The sequence below is a fragment of the Apium graveolens genome, chromosome 10, assembly GCF_009905375.1.
Source record: "Apium graveolens cultivar Ventura chromosome 10, ASM990537v1, whole genome shotgun sequence".
Lineage (NCBI taxonomy): Eukaryota > Viridiplantae > Streptophyta > Magnoliopsida > Apiales > Apiaceae > Apium > Apium graveolens.
Window position 1 is genome coordinate 18,588,073 of NC_133656.1, and position 13,494 is coordinate 18,601,566.

The window sequence follows — 13,494 nt, forward strand, 5'->3', positions numbered from 1 at the left end:
GTCATCAGTCGGACTTCTTTAATCATTCCCCGTATAATATCTATAGTACTACGATATCTTCTGGGTAGTACTTCTCGCTAGCACCTTAGACGTATTCACATTTTTGGTACCTGCTACCAGTGGCCTTTAGAGGGCGTGTACGATCTTCTTTGCCTTCTATCAGCTCTGACAATGACATCCTTCATTCTTTCACGTTGTCCTTCGTAAGGGATATCGGTGACTATTTTTCATATGTTAGCGTGGTAAGTACATCTACACGAATTATCTGTCAACAATAGGTGATTCCCCAAACCGTTCTAAATAAAAGGTAAGCCTCTAGACGTATCTTCAATGGTCAGGATATTCCTCTCATTCTAATTGTCGATTTCGGAATTCTAAGTCATTCCTTTGTCCGTCCTTTTTCGCAAAATATCTTAGAAAATAGTCCCGTTAATTAAATCTTGGGTCCTTGCGCGGCGTAGTCGTCACAGGGTCTCTCTGTCCCAATTATCTCTTCTGCGTTCATAACAATTTTGTAGGGTGGACTCTAGCGTTTGCATAATAAAATAAGCGGTCTTATTTAATCTATCACTCAAAATCCTCAAATAGCACGATGGCTAACTTGGTTCTTGATAATCCTCCTTCAAAATTTATTATAATTAACTCTTACTCCTATTTGGGTCATCTACAAGTCGTAATCGCCAAAATTTTAATCCTCGCCTTTCCGTTTTCATTTTCAACCATGTCGAATACTTACTTACCTACTCAATGACATCCCTTTTCATATTCTGTCATGCCTAATATCCGTTTATGTTTTTAGGCATCTTTAAGTCTTCCTATTAAGTAATAAAGGGTTCTTTTCATGCGATCCTTCTCATCAGTTATTCTGAGATTTGTCATCCTCAATATATATTTTCCTACTTAAAGTGTCGGCCACCACATTGGCCTTTCCTTGATGATAATAGATTTCTCAATCATAGCCTTTGATCAATTTGACTATAGCCTCTATCTCGTGTTCAGTGTAAGAAAAAAAAATTCCAAAATTTTCTCATAAGTAAACTCCTTGCCCCTTTCAGTCCAAACCTTATCGCAATTATTCTAGATCATTATTAGGACGCCTTATGTCACGGTCCTTAAGCTGTGTAGATTATCATTACATTTCATATAAAATCTTGTTTTTATCGCCGAGTATTTCTAACAAGAGGTTATTACTAATCTTATGTTCACTTTTTGAAAGTCTTATTCCTCGAATTCATACATGATTGGTCTTTCCCGAATTCATTAGTTCTTATCCCAATAGTGTTTTACAGAAGCGTACCTCACTAATCATGTTATATCTCTATTATCGTTCTTCTATACCCATGTTAAAGATCCTTATAATAATAACTAAACATGGTATTCCCTTTTTAAAACAACTTACTCATCACGATGCTCTGATTGTACCATCATAGAACTGAGCTTTCAGTCTCATATTACAACAATCAGTTCTCAATTATACCTCTCTTTGTTTCGAAGGCAATTAGCCTTGGAAAAATGATTTTCACGATATCGATGAAATTTAGACAATCTTAATAAGATTTCATAATCTAATATCTGAACAAATAATGAGCTCTGAATAAAAGAGTCACAACACTCAGAAAATTTATAACTTAGAAGGAAGAATACAACAAGGATTATCCTTCTATGTCCTTAGAATTTTATATTGTGATATTATAGAGAATATCCATTGAAAGCAATGATTGCTGAATAATAACATCATACGAATTATACTTGTAAGATTTTCCCATTGAAAGAATACTTTTCTTTTCCAATAACGAAGGAAATTTGAAATAACATTCTCAACCAAAGGCTAATCATTGAGGTTTCAAAATGATGTTATTTTGAAGGAAGGAATTTTACTCAATGATTAACAAATAAGGAAGTATATTGTTCTTCAATCACTTTATGATTTTAATTGGTTATTCTTTATATAAACGAAAGAATAGAATATTTCATGAATAAAATATTTCATGAAACTGAATATGAATTCTCGTTTGAGTGGGCGACCTAGTTAGGTCTCAATTAAATCATTCTTTAAAAATTTCATCAACAATTAAATTTTGCATATGTAATGCACTATGGAATAATAAAAATTTGATTGGAAGTGGAACTAGCAAAATAATAGCTAGTCCATATCAAGCAATATTATCAACCGGCTAAGAAAATGGCCAGCATAATTGGTTTGGCCCATAGCAACTAGCTAGGACGATTAGCTAGGCTTTCGTCGTATTAATTAAAATTTCGACTAGTTAGGACAATTAACTAGTCATTCATGAGAACATATGCAACTAGACATATTTCAGTTTGTTTGAAAAAAAAATCTCAACATTGTAACCACTAAAGAAATTTGTGGCTACCTGGATGACGATTTTGAAATAAAGAGTTTTTAAATTTGGGCCGGGAAAGACAATTATAACTCTGAATCGAGTGGTCTTGGCATAGAAACAATCGATAGCCTCTTATAAAATATTTCTTGCCAAATAAAGGGTAAACTCATAGGTGCCCTCGTTCACATACTTTATCAGATTCTTAAATAGAATTGATTTCGAAATACCAATATCAAATTGATACCCTTACTATGATTTCAAAGTTCAATATATAATTTCATCCCGATTAGAAGAAAAGGATTCCCGAGGAATATATGGATATTAGATCATCCATGTTTTTAATAATTTGTTAGATATTTACAATCTCGACTGAGAAGAGTAAGTATGAAAGAAGAATCAAATGAAGATACTCATTATGAATATTCATCGATGAATTGCGGGAAAATTTATATATATAAAAAATCTCTTGATAATTGAAATGAAGTATAAATATCCCTGAGTCGAACAAGAAGATCATAATCTATGAATGAAAGTTCATGGATTAATTAAAAGAATTGAACAAGTCCTGATGCGGACAAAGACTATTCAAGATGGTCACATCAGAAGTTCAAAGTAGGGAACGAAAAGGATTGCCTGATATGACTTATCAAGGCAATACGAATGATCAACAATTTGGAGGGAGTAACGTGATAGTGGGTAGGTGCCAAAATATTTCACTGATTATCCTAACTCTCGTCATTATCCATTTGAGGATGATCCCACCTTTTCTTCTTCGTAATTCCATGTTTCAAATAGTTTCTCTTTCAACATCATTTTAAAATCTCTTACTTACTTGACTTTCGCACGTATATCTGTCATTCCGGTGTTTTACGTCGAAGACCTTACTCAGAAATATTCCAAAAACATCTGTTAAGCCGATAATTGCCTGCTACACGCATCCATTACTAACTATAAGTGGCCAGTTCCCCCTGGGAACAGATCAAAGAGATCTCTTAGGGATCTCAATGCAGTCCATAAGTTCAGTGGCATGTGTGTGTAATTGAACATACGTTACCGAATATATTAGAGGTCTATGAGTATATATACGTAGCCTCTGACATCACATCTACCGAAGAATTCCGCTCTAGAATCACTGGTCTATCCTTTTTAAAAGGTTCCAAGATCGAACTATTGTTCATCGTAATCTTACGCCATTCAATTGTAGTCATGCCATCAATTCTCGATGCTCTCGATCTCTGAGCTAAACTATCATAACCTTAATTGTTAAGCACACTAATAATATCACGTAGTGTACTATTCTTATAATAACATTCTTATATTACATTCAAATATTCCATAATAGAATTAGAATCCTTAAGGGTATATTGGACACTATCTCTGGTGAGTTTGTGATTAATACGACATTTCCATCCTCGTTGGTAAAATGACACCTTCAACTAGTTTGGGTCAATAACCTCAACTGTATACTAATAGTTAGACTTTATGGTTCTTACATGTGATGCCCCTTCATGGGCAACCTATAAAGAACTACGAGTAACCATACTCGTGTTATCATAATGAACATATGGTGACGGTAATATCGTCTTTACCCCAAATGCCCTGGAGACTCAGCTCCGAGTTCTACATCCACATACTTTCCAAATCATATATGATTCTAATTTTTCTCCTCATCATTCTGATAGTCTTCAATGGTCCTATTAGTCATACTTTAATACCTCAAATATACACTTATCCTAACCTACACATTGAGGCTACATCCGGTAGTCCAATGATGAACTCTATATGAGCTCTTAAGAAATCTTGCATCTAGACAGACCCCTAACACTCTCGTCTCTGAGTACTATAACTTATTGCTCTGATACCATTTCTGTAATGCCCCCAAATCCGGGGTCAGGAATCTGGGTCGTCACGCAATCCTTCAATCATGTGTAACCTGCATTAACTCAATAATCCAATAATTCCATATCACAGACCCCCAATCTCACACACTCACAAGTTATAGCCTTAGAAATGACGTACAACAAGCATCATCTGTTATTAAAACTCAAATGTACTTTACAGGATCTCAAACAATTATTCATAACCTCTACGTGAAGTTACAACAATTACGACTGATATCTTATACCTATCTGATACTCTGGCCCACCTGAGATAAAGCTGCCAGGGATTCTCCCCATGACTGCAAGCGACTAAGTCCCACATCGGCATACTGGTTATCTGTTGTGTTATGTCATTTAAAAGAAAGCAAGAGTGAGCTATAATGCCCAGCAGAATAATGTACAGTATGAAATGACTGTATAATAAACTCAAGTAAAACGTCATATATCATAATTATGTTTTATTCAAAAATAGTTTTCCTTGGTGATACACACCTTCTTATGAAAACAATTCTTTAATGGATTATTATCATGCGAATACCTTAATGGTAAACCCAACACATAGGCTTAGGTTACGGTATTGCATCACAATTCCAATTGGAAGAATAGGACATTCGTTGGAGCCACCGCATACGATGATCAGTCGTACTACGGAAATAGTAACCTTTTCTACTAGTAGAATGACGACACCATCGTATCCCGGTTATCACCCTTGCCGCATTCAGGCTACGTGTCCCATTTTTGGGTATACACATACTTCACAAGTTCCTGAGTACATAGAGTACCTTCGCCTGCGGTACCTTTGGTAGTCCATCTAGCACACATAGTACTAGATTCTACCCCTCCCTTGTCCTTTAATATAATTCTATCATATCTTGAGAACTCGAACCACATCGAAGTTCCCCCAAGCGTTTCGCTTGTTGATAGAAACATCTTGTTTTATTAGCGTATATATGTATATGTATACGTACTTTCAAATTTTTCGGAGGAAGTACTAAGGATGTGAGTTGACCGTTGTCAACAGATAAGTAAATATGGGGGAGTTTCTTTTACAACTATATTCAAAATATTTAAAATAAGTCGAGATAATATTCTCCGACGATCTTAAATTATTCGATTAATTTTCCGAAAATCAGAAAGTATATTAAATCAGGTTTTATGATTTTTAAATCATAAATAAATCATATAATAAATATTTAATAATTAAATATCAATCGTTAAATAATTAAACCTCGAATAATTATGCTTTTAAAAGAATATTGAAATAATATTCCTCAACTAGTCTATGTTTAAGTAATTTAATAATCTTTAATATTTAATCGGGTTAGAAATAAATAATCGTTGAAAAATACTTCTCCCATAATAAATGAATAGTTAATTAATATTTATTATTCAAATAATAAAATATAGTTGAGGGAATACGATCTTTGAAAATCGTTTTAATAAAAGTTCGAGGTATTTAATGTTTTGCAAGTGGACATCGAGTCCCTTGGAATAAAATAAGTACGGACTTTTAATAATCCAAAACATCTCCGGGATGATTCCCGAGTTTATACTTTATAAAAACTGACCGACTTTCGGTCTTATAACTTATATATCACGCTCTACTATAGCGTTTGTATTCTTAAAGAAAACACCTCCGGAATACTTCCGGGTTTTCATAAAATTATTGTTACGACCGGCATTTTATGTAATATTATTTGTGAATAATATTAAGTTAAATAAAAATATATTCAATGCTTGTACGTTTGTGTGAGTGAAAATTTATGCATTATAAATTTGCTTTGGGTAGTATATGATTTTTTCAAAGCAAGAATTTATTTAATTTCTTTATTTTTGATTTATAAGGAATATTCTAAGCTTTGGAAAAATTTTCTTTTAAAAGACATTTTGTACACAAATTGTGAAAATGATTTTATAAAGTCTCTAAAAATCCAAGTTATTTTATGGTATAAATTTTATAATTTTTGAACTTGTACTTTATTATATAAAAATAAATCTTTGGAAATTAGTTGCTTAATAATTATCAAATTACATGAATAACCTTGCATGCAAACTCTCTTCTATTTAACCAAAGGGCAAAGAAGACATTCTCCACCCCACTAACTCACATTTTGCTAGCCAAATTACCTCCTTGACCTTGCATGCAAATTTGCCTAACTTTAGCTAGAGGGTTACTCTTGTCATTTCCTAAATCCACTCACATTTAGCCTAGTCAAAGACATAAAAACAAAACTAAAGTGATGATCACTCCATTTTCACTCCACCCTCCCCTTTTCTCCTCCCTCCCTCTCGGCTCAACCCTCACTCTCGGCCATCCCATAGCCGAGGCCCTCCATCCCCTTCATTTCTTCATTCTTTCACCCAAACAATCATCTTATATTCAAGTAATTTTACTCCCTATATGTTATTCTTATATATTTCAAAAGTATAGAGTGAAAAACCTATGTTTTGACCTTGCATGGTGATGTTTTTGTTAAACTCAAAGTGAACCTCCTTGATTCTTGTGAATCTAAGGCTTTCACCATGAGTTATAGTATCATAGGGTCAAGAATGGCTAGACATAAGAGTGTTACACCTATGCGAATGCTGTTTTTACCCTAATCCATTCGGCCATGACTTGATAGGAGCCGAATGGATGGTGTTTTGTTGCCTTGTTAACATTTTTGTGTATTTTGTGATGATAACATGAATTTTGTAGTAAAGTCTTGATAAAATCCTTTTGCATGCTAGTTGATCATTTAGTTGTAATCCATGTTAGGCTTGCATGTTGAATTATGATAAAAATTTATTTGGAAATCATGTTGATTTGGCTTGAAAGATCCGAAAGCATGCATGCATGCAAATCACTTTTGATATTTTTGGAAGTTTTGATCATTTAGATTCATGGTTGTTAGTGAGCCTTAATTTCAGTAGGAATAATGTATTAATATTGATTTATACTTCTTATTGCATGGTAATAATTTGTGGTTATCTTTTATAAAAATATATATCTTGTTGTTTCAAAGGCATGAAGATTTGCGATTTGTTAAGAGTAGTCTCTTTTGTTTTGCCATAGTTGCACCTTAGGTAAGGATGATCTCACCAAGGGTATTTTAAGAAAAAGGGAGTTAGTTCAGTAGAATACCAAGTATAGGTCTTGGTTTAAGTATTTAGTTGTTGTTAGTTGGGTTTGTCAAGTTAAAATCTTGGAAAATGAGAAGTTATAGTTTCTGCAGAAAAATCAGTTTAGTACCCTGAGGTTTAGAGTGAGTTTTGACCATGTCATTGATGTGCACTTTGAGGCCCAAGCCACCAGAAGTTAGTATGGGGAGTATATAATAGGTTTTAGGAGTTGGTTGGAGGTTTGCATGTCATTTGGTTAGGTGCACAAGTAGAATAACAAAATCTGTCCAGCAGGGGACAGTTTTGTTGCAACTTAGAAATAGGGAGATTTGGCCATGTCATGGGTAGGCCCTCATTAGGCCCAATTGGGCCTTAGTTAGAGGGTATGTCAGAGAAGTTTTTCCAACCATAGTTCATAGGATATGAGCTAGAACCATGTGTCACAAGTTAATTCAAGTCAGGGCATTTTCTGCCCAGAAAAACAGGGGTACCTTGGACTTTTAGCTTAGGCCCAAGAAGGCCCAAGCCAGGCCTTTGAGCCACATCAAGCTTGTGAGATGCCCTTAGGTCAGGAGAGTCTTGTGTAAAAATTTTGAAGAAAAACTTGTAGTTTAAGAGTGTCTAATGCACTCAAGAAACCTTAGTTACCATTCTGAAATTTGCACCAGTGAGCACTTTCACTTATCACATAGTTTTAGGACACTTAGAAGTGAGTATTAGGTCAACCACCATAGTTGTAAGATAGTATAAGGTCAGTAGAGCAAAAGGCACAAGTGAGGGTCAATAGGTTTTGGATAATTTAGGAAAGGCGCATTGAGTTAGGAAGCCCAAATTCGAAGACTTCGCTTAGTTAGCGACCAAGTAATTTAAGTGGTGAGTCGAGATCATCCAAGCCTAGTGTGGCATTATGGTGTATATGATGTTATTTGGTATTAATATACGATATGTGATTATGTGGCTACGTGTGTACATTTGAAAATATAAATGGTGGATATGAATTAAGTGTGTATAGGCCTAAGTGCCATCCATGTTTAATTTCGGGTTGTAAATAGGTTAAGATGGAAAGAATATATTATAATGAGGATTATTATTATTTATGTAGGATCTCGAGACGAGGGAAAACTTGCCATAAAAGTCGAGTGAAGCTCCAGTTGTTGCTCCTACCAGTCAGACCAGACCAGTCTATCTCAAGGCAAGTGATTCAACTTGACCTTCGTATTTACTGTAAACAGTTCATATATATATCGATGCAATTATCCTGAGTCATTTTGATATATTTAAATCAAGAGTATCTTTTGTTTATCTTTGAGTTACATAGAGATGCCATGAACCCTCGAGTACGTATTGCAAGTAGTTCAAAAGTCTTTCATGATAGTTTAATGCCATGATAAAATAGAGATTTGTTATAATACCTTATTGATCCTTTTGATTATCATGCTATTGATCCCTGAGAAATCTTGATATTGCACCCTGATGCTTTGATTCAACTCTTGAAATAACCTCGATAGAAACTTTATCTTGATACCTAAAAGCCAATCATTTCTTAAATTCATTCATGATTGTTTGATAACCCTATCCTTACCCTAAAAGCTTGATACCCTGTTATATCTTGAGCTGATGATCACTTTCTTTATATTTTAACACCTCTATCCTATTGGAACCAGTGATGCTTATCTTCTTGATGTTCTAATACCTATACCTTGTCTACAACCATTGCTTTAAGCCTAGTTTGGCATTACTCTTTCATATTATCCAATAGCCTTGCTTAATTTCCTTGTCAAAATTCTTGTTTATGGAAATCTCTCGATTACCCTAATATAGTAAAGTCTAGTGGATCATGGCCCTGAGATTTAGTGTCATATTTCCAGTGTTTCAAGTTGACCTATAATCCCCTGATAAAAAAATGATTTCAGTCAAAAGAGATTTTGTCATAAATCGGCATCAGTTTTCAAAATGAATAAAAGGTGGATTTTTCAGTCCCAAAGGGGGACAAATGTTTTCTTGAATGGTGGATCTGGACTGAGACGCGAGTCCTTTCCACACCTATATTAGGCTTAAAAGTTGCCTAGGGATTCCCAATAATGTTTTAGAACCCAGCGAGGTTCGGGATTACTTCGCGGCTGATCACCGGCTGTAATCCGTAGCGTCATAAAATGATTTTGATTAAGAATGGTTTTAAAATTTGTTTTGATGAAAGCAAAATGATGCCAACTCACATAAGTTTTATCTCTCGATTATCATTGATTATGTCATTCCATTGTCATTCCTAAAGGTATATCTCGATTTATGTTTTGCGTTGTACTATTAGCACTTGTTGAGCTTTTGGCTCACTTCTTGCTTTACCCTTATATTACAGCTAGCAGCTATGGTTAGATTCAAGCAGACTGCCCGTAAGACCTGTGATGCTGATGCTTATGTTCGAGCTCAGGTAGAATAAGTAATAATAGTTGTGTGAGGACTCGGTATTTGTAATCAGATGTAATAGTTGGTAGTGTTGGGCTGTTCCAAACCCTAAACTGTAAGATCTTGGATTTTGGTTGTGTAATACTCATTAAAATGATGTAATAGCTATAATTATTTTGCTATTTAAGTTGGGGGTGTGACAGGTTTTGGTATCAGAGCTACGGTTTAGAGTCCCTGAACAGCCCAAATAGGTTATAGGACTTGTGAGTAGGTTATAGATATTATGCGAGAGAGTAGGTAAAGTAAATTATTATTAATACTCCTCTTATTGGTTGTCAGCAAAGGGCGCATTCCTCGTCATCCTCTGGGTCGGACGACACTATTGCTTTCTCCGTGTATGCTGAGTTGAGGCGCGAGTTCGACATGCTTCAGGGCAAGTACGACCGACTGATAGACCGACTGAAGAACGTGTATCCGGACAGCCGAAACTACGAAGGGAAGCCCAAGGAGCAGATGATTGCGAGACTTGAGACCTTGGTTCGGTATGTCAACACTAAGCTTGAGGAGATGCCAGCACACCGGGACCGTACCAGCCAGTATGTCATTCAGATGGTGGCGGATGAGCTCCAGAGCATTGTGAAGACGCTTCGAGAGGAAAAGACTACCAAGCCCCGTTCAGATGGAGTGGAGCCTTAGTTCTTTCCATTTACCTTTCATGTTGTTGTACTATCAGACTCTATGGAATCCCCAGTTGTTTCCGTCTTTCCTTTAAATAAGCCTGTTATTTCTAGAATCAGACTATGTCCCAATCCTATGTACTGTGACCTTTAAAATTTCAATAATTATGTGCTATTGTTCCATCTGCTCTCAACTGTTATTTTATGTTTTGTCATCATATCTGGAAACTTGACCCCATATGTAAACAAGAATGCCATGCGATACCCTCGAATCATTTTATCATTCATATTTGTTATAACACAACTCTTATTTCAGGATCATGCCTCCCAAAAAGAAGAATCCAACAACCACCTTCACCACAGACCCAAATATTCTTCGACTACTGGAAACCTTGCAACAGCAAACCAATGCTATAGCTCAACAACAACTAACTCTTCAACAACGAATTGAAAACCAAGATAACCGTGAGCCACACCAACCACCTGAACCACCAGTACCACCTAGACAAATTGTCACTTTCAAAGCTTTTCAGAATGTGAATCCACCTGTATTTCATGATACCACTGATCCAGTGATAGCTAACACATGGATCAAGGAGATGGAAAGGGCTTTTGAGTTGGTACAGTTAGGGGACGATCAGAAAACGCTGTATGCCACTTACTTCTTGAAGGGAGAAGTCATTTATTGGTGGGAATCAGTAAAAGCTATGGAAGTCACTCAGCAGATTTCTTGGGAGAGATTTAAAAAGTTATTTCTGGACAAGTATTACCCTAAGTACATACAGAATCAGATGGAGCTAAAATTTCTTGAGTTAAAGCAAGGGAACATGACTGTACTGGAATATGAGAAGAAGTTCACTGAGTTGTCAAGGTTTGTGACAAAATATACCAGCACTGAGGAAGAAAAAGCAAAGAAATTTCAGCAAGGATTGGAGCCTTGGATCAGAGATAGGGTGGCTATGTTTGAGCTTGAAACTTATGCGGGAATAGTACAGAAAGCTGCTCTGATTGAGAATAATGGGATGCAGTCAAGGAAAGAGAGGGATAACAAGAAGAGGAAGGTTCCATTTTATGGAGAAAAGTCTGAAGCTGGAAATTCGCAAGATCGGAATGTAAAGAGGATTGGTTTCCAGAAGGGCGGAAATTTTCAAAGGAAAAGAAATTTGGGCAAAAGGCAAGAATCAAAAGGGAACAATCAGGCAAGCCAAGGGCAAGTTGGAGAAAACAGGTTCCAGAGGCCAGAATGCAAGCACTGTGGAAGAAGGCACCCCGGAGTATGCAATAAGCTGAGTATGACCTGTTATAGGTGCAATCAGAAGGGACATTTGGCAAATGAGTGCAAGATGCCGAAGCCAGAGTTACGTGCTACAAATGTGGGAAGACTGGACACATGGCTAGGGAGTGTAAGGCAACAGGACCAGTCAGAGCTCTGATGAACGTGGCAAGTACCAGTGCAAGCGTGCCAGCTGAGGTATTGGCATTACCTCCACCACCCGCACCAACCCCGCAAGCAACAGCAAGGACATTTGATCTAAAGATGAAAGATGCTGTTCAGAATTCTGAGGTGATAGCAGGTACACTTTTACTCAATAATGTCAAAGCCAAAGTATTGATTGATTCGGGAGCCACAAGATCTTTCATATCAGAATCTTTTGTTGATAAGATCCAATGTGATAAAACGGTTATGAGTGAGATAGTAAATGTGGTAATTGCGAACCAAGAGAAGATTCCTGTGAATCAATTTTGTCCAAAATGTGAGATTGATATTTCGGGATATAAGTTCTCGGCCGACTTGATACTCTTCAAGCTGGGAGAGTTTGATATAATTTTAGGAATGGATTGGTTAGGAGAGAATAGCGCTCAGATAAATTGTAAGACCAAGAGAGTGTATTTAAAGACGAAGAGTGGAGAGAAGGTAGTATTTAAGGGACAGAGGCAAGAGCGACTATTTCTTACAATTATTCAGGCTAAGAAGTTACTTAGAAAAGGTTGTGAGTCGTTCCTAGCATATGTAGTGGATTCAGAGAGAGGCAGCCCCAGCATGGAAGATATTCCTGTAGTTAATGAGTTCCCCGATGTGTTTCCCGACGAACTACCAGGCTTACCACCAGATCGACAAATTGAGTTCGAGATCAACCTTGCTCCAGGAACGGAACCAGTTTCAAAGGCTCCGTATAGGATGGCACCAGCAGAAATGAAAGAGTTGGCGAGCCAGCTACAAGAATTATTGGATAAGGGAGTGATACGACCAAGTACGTCGCCATGGGGAGCACCTGTTCTCTTTGTGAAGAAGAAAGATGGGAGTATGCGTCTATGCATAGATTACCGGGAGTTGAATAAAGTAACGATCAAGAACCGCTACCCGCTACCAAGGATAGATGACCTTTTTGATCAGTTAAAGGGAGCAAAATGTTTTTCGAAGATTGACTTGAGATCGGGATACCATCAATTAAAGATCAAGGAAGAAGATATTCCCAAGACCGCATTTAGGACCAGATATGGGCATTATGAATTCCTAGTAATGCCGTTTGGATTGACCAACGCTCCGGCCGCATTCATGGATCTGATGAATCGAGTATTTAAGAAGTATTTGGATAAATTTGTCGTGGTATTTATTGATGACATCCTTATTTATTCTAAATCGGAAGAAGAACATATGCAGCACCTCTGGATAGCATTGGAGATACTCCGACAAGAGAAGTTGTATGCCAAGTTTACCAAATGTGAGTTTTGGTTAAAGGAAGTTCAATTTTTGGGGCATGTTATTGGAAATGATGGAATTAAAGTGGATCCGGCGAAGATTGAGGCAGTTATGAGTTGGGAGAGGCCAAGGACTCCTACGGAAGTGCGAAGTTTTCTAGGATTGGCCGGATACTATAGAAGATTCGTCAAGGATTTCTCGAAGATCGCCACACCATTGACCAAGTTAACCAGAAAGAATCAAAAGTTTGAATGGGGTGCAGAATGTGAAAATAGCTTTCAAGAGTTAAAACAGAAGTTGGTAACAACTCCGGTGTTGGTACTTCCCGATGATCAAGGGAATTTTGTAATATTCAGCGACGCTTCACATAAGGGTTTGGGTTGTGT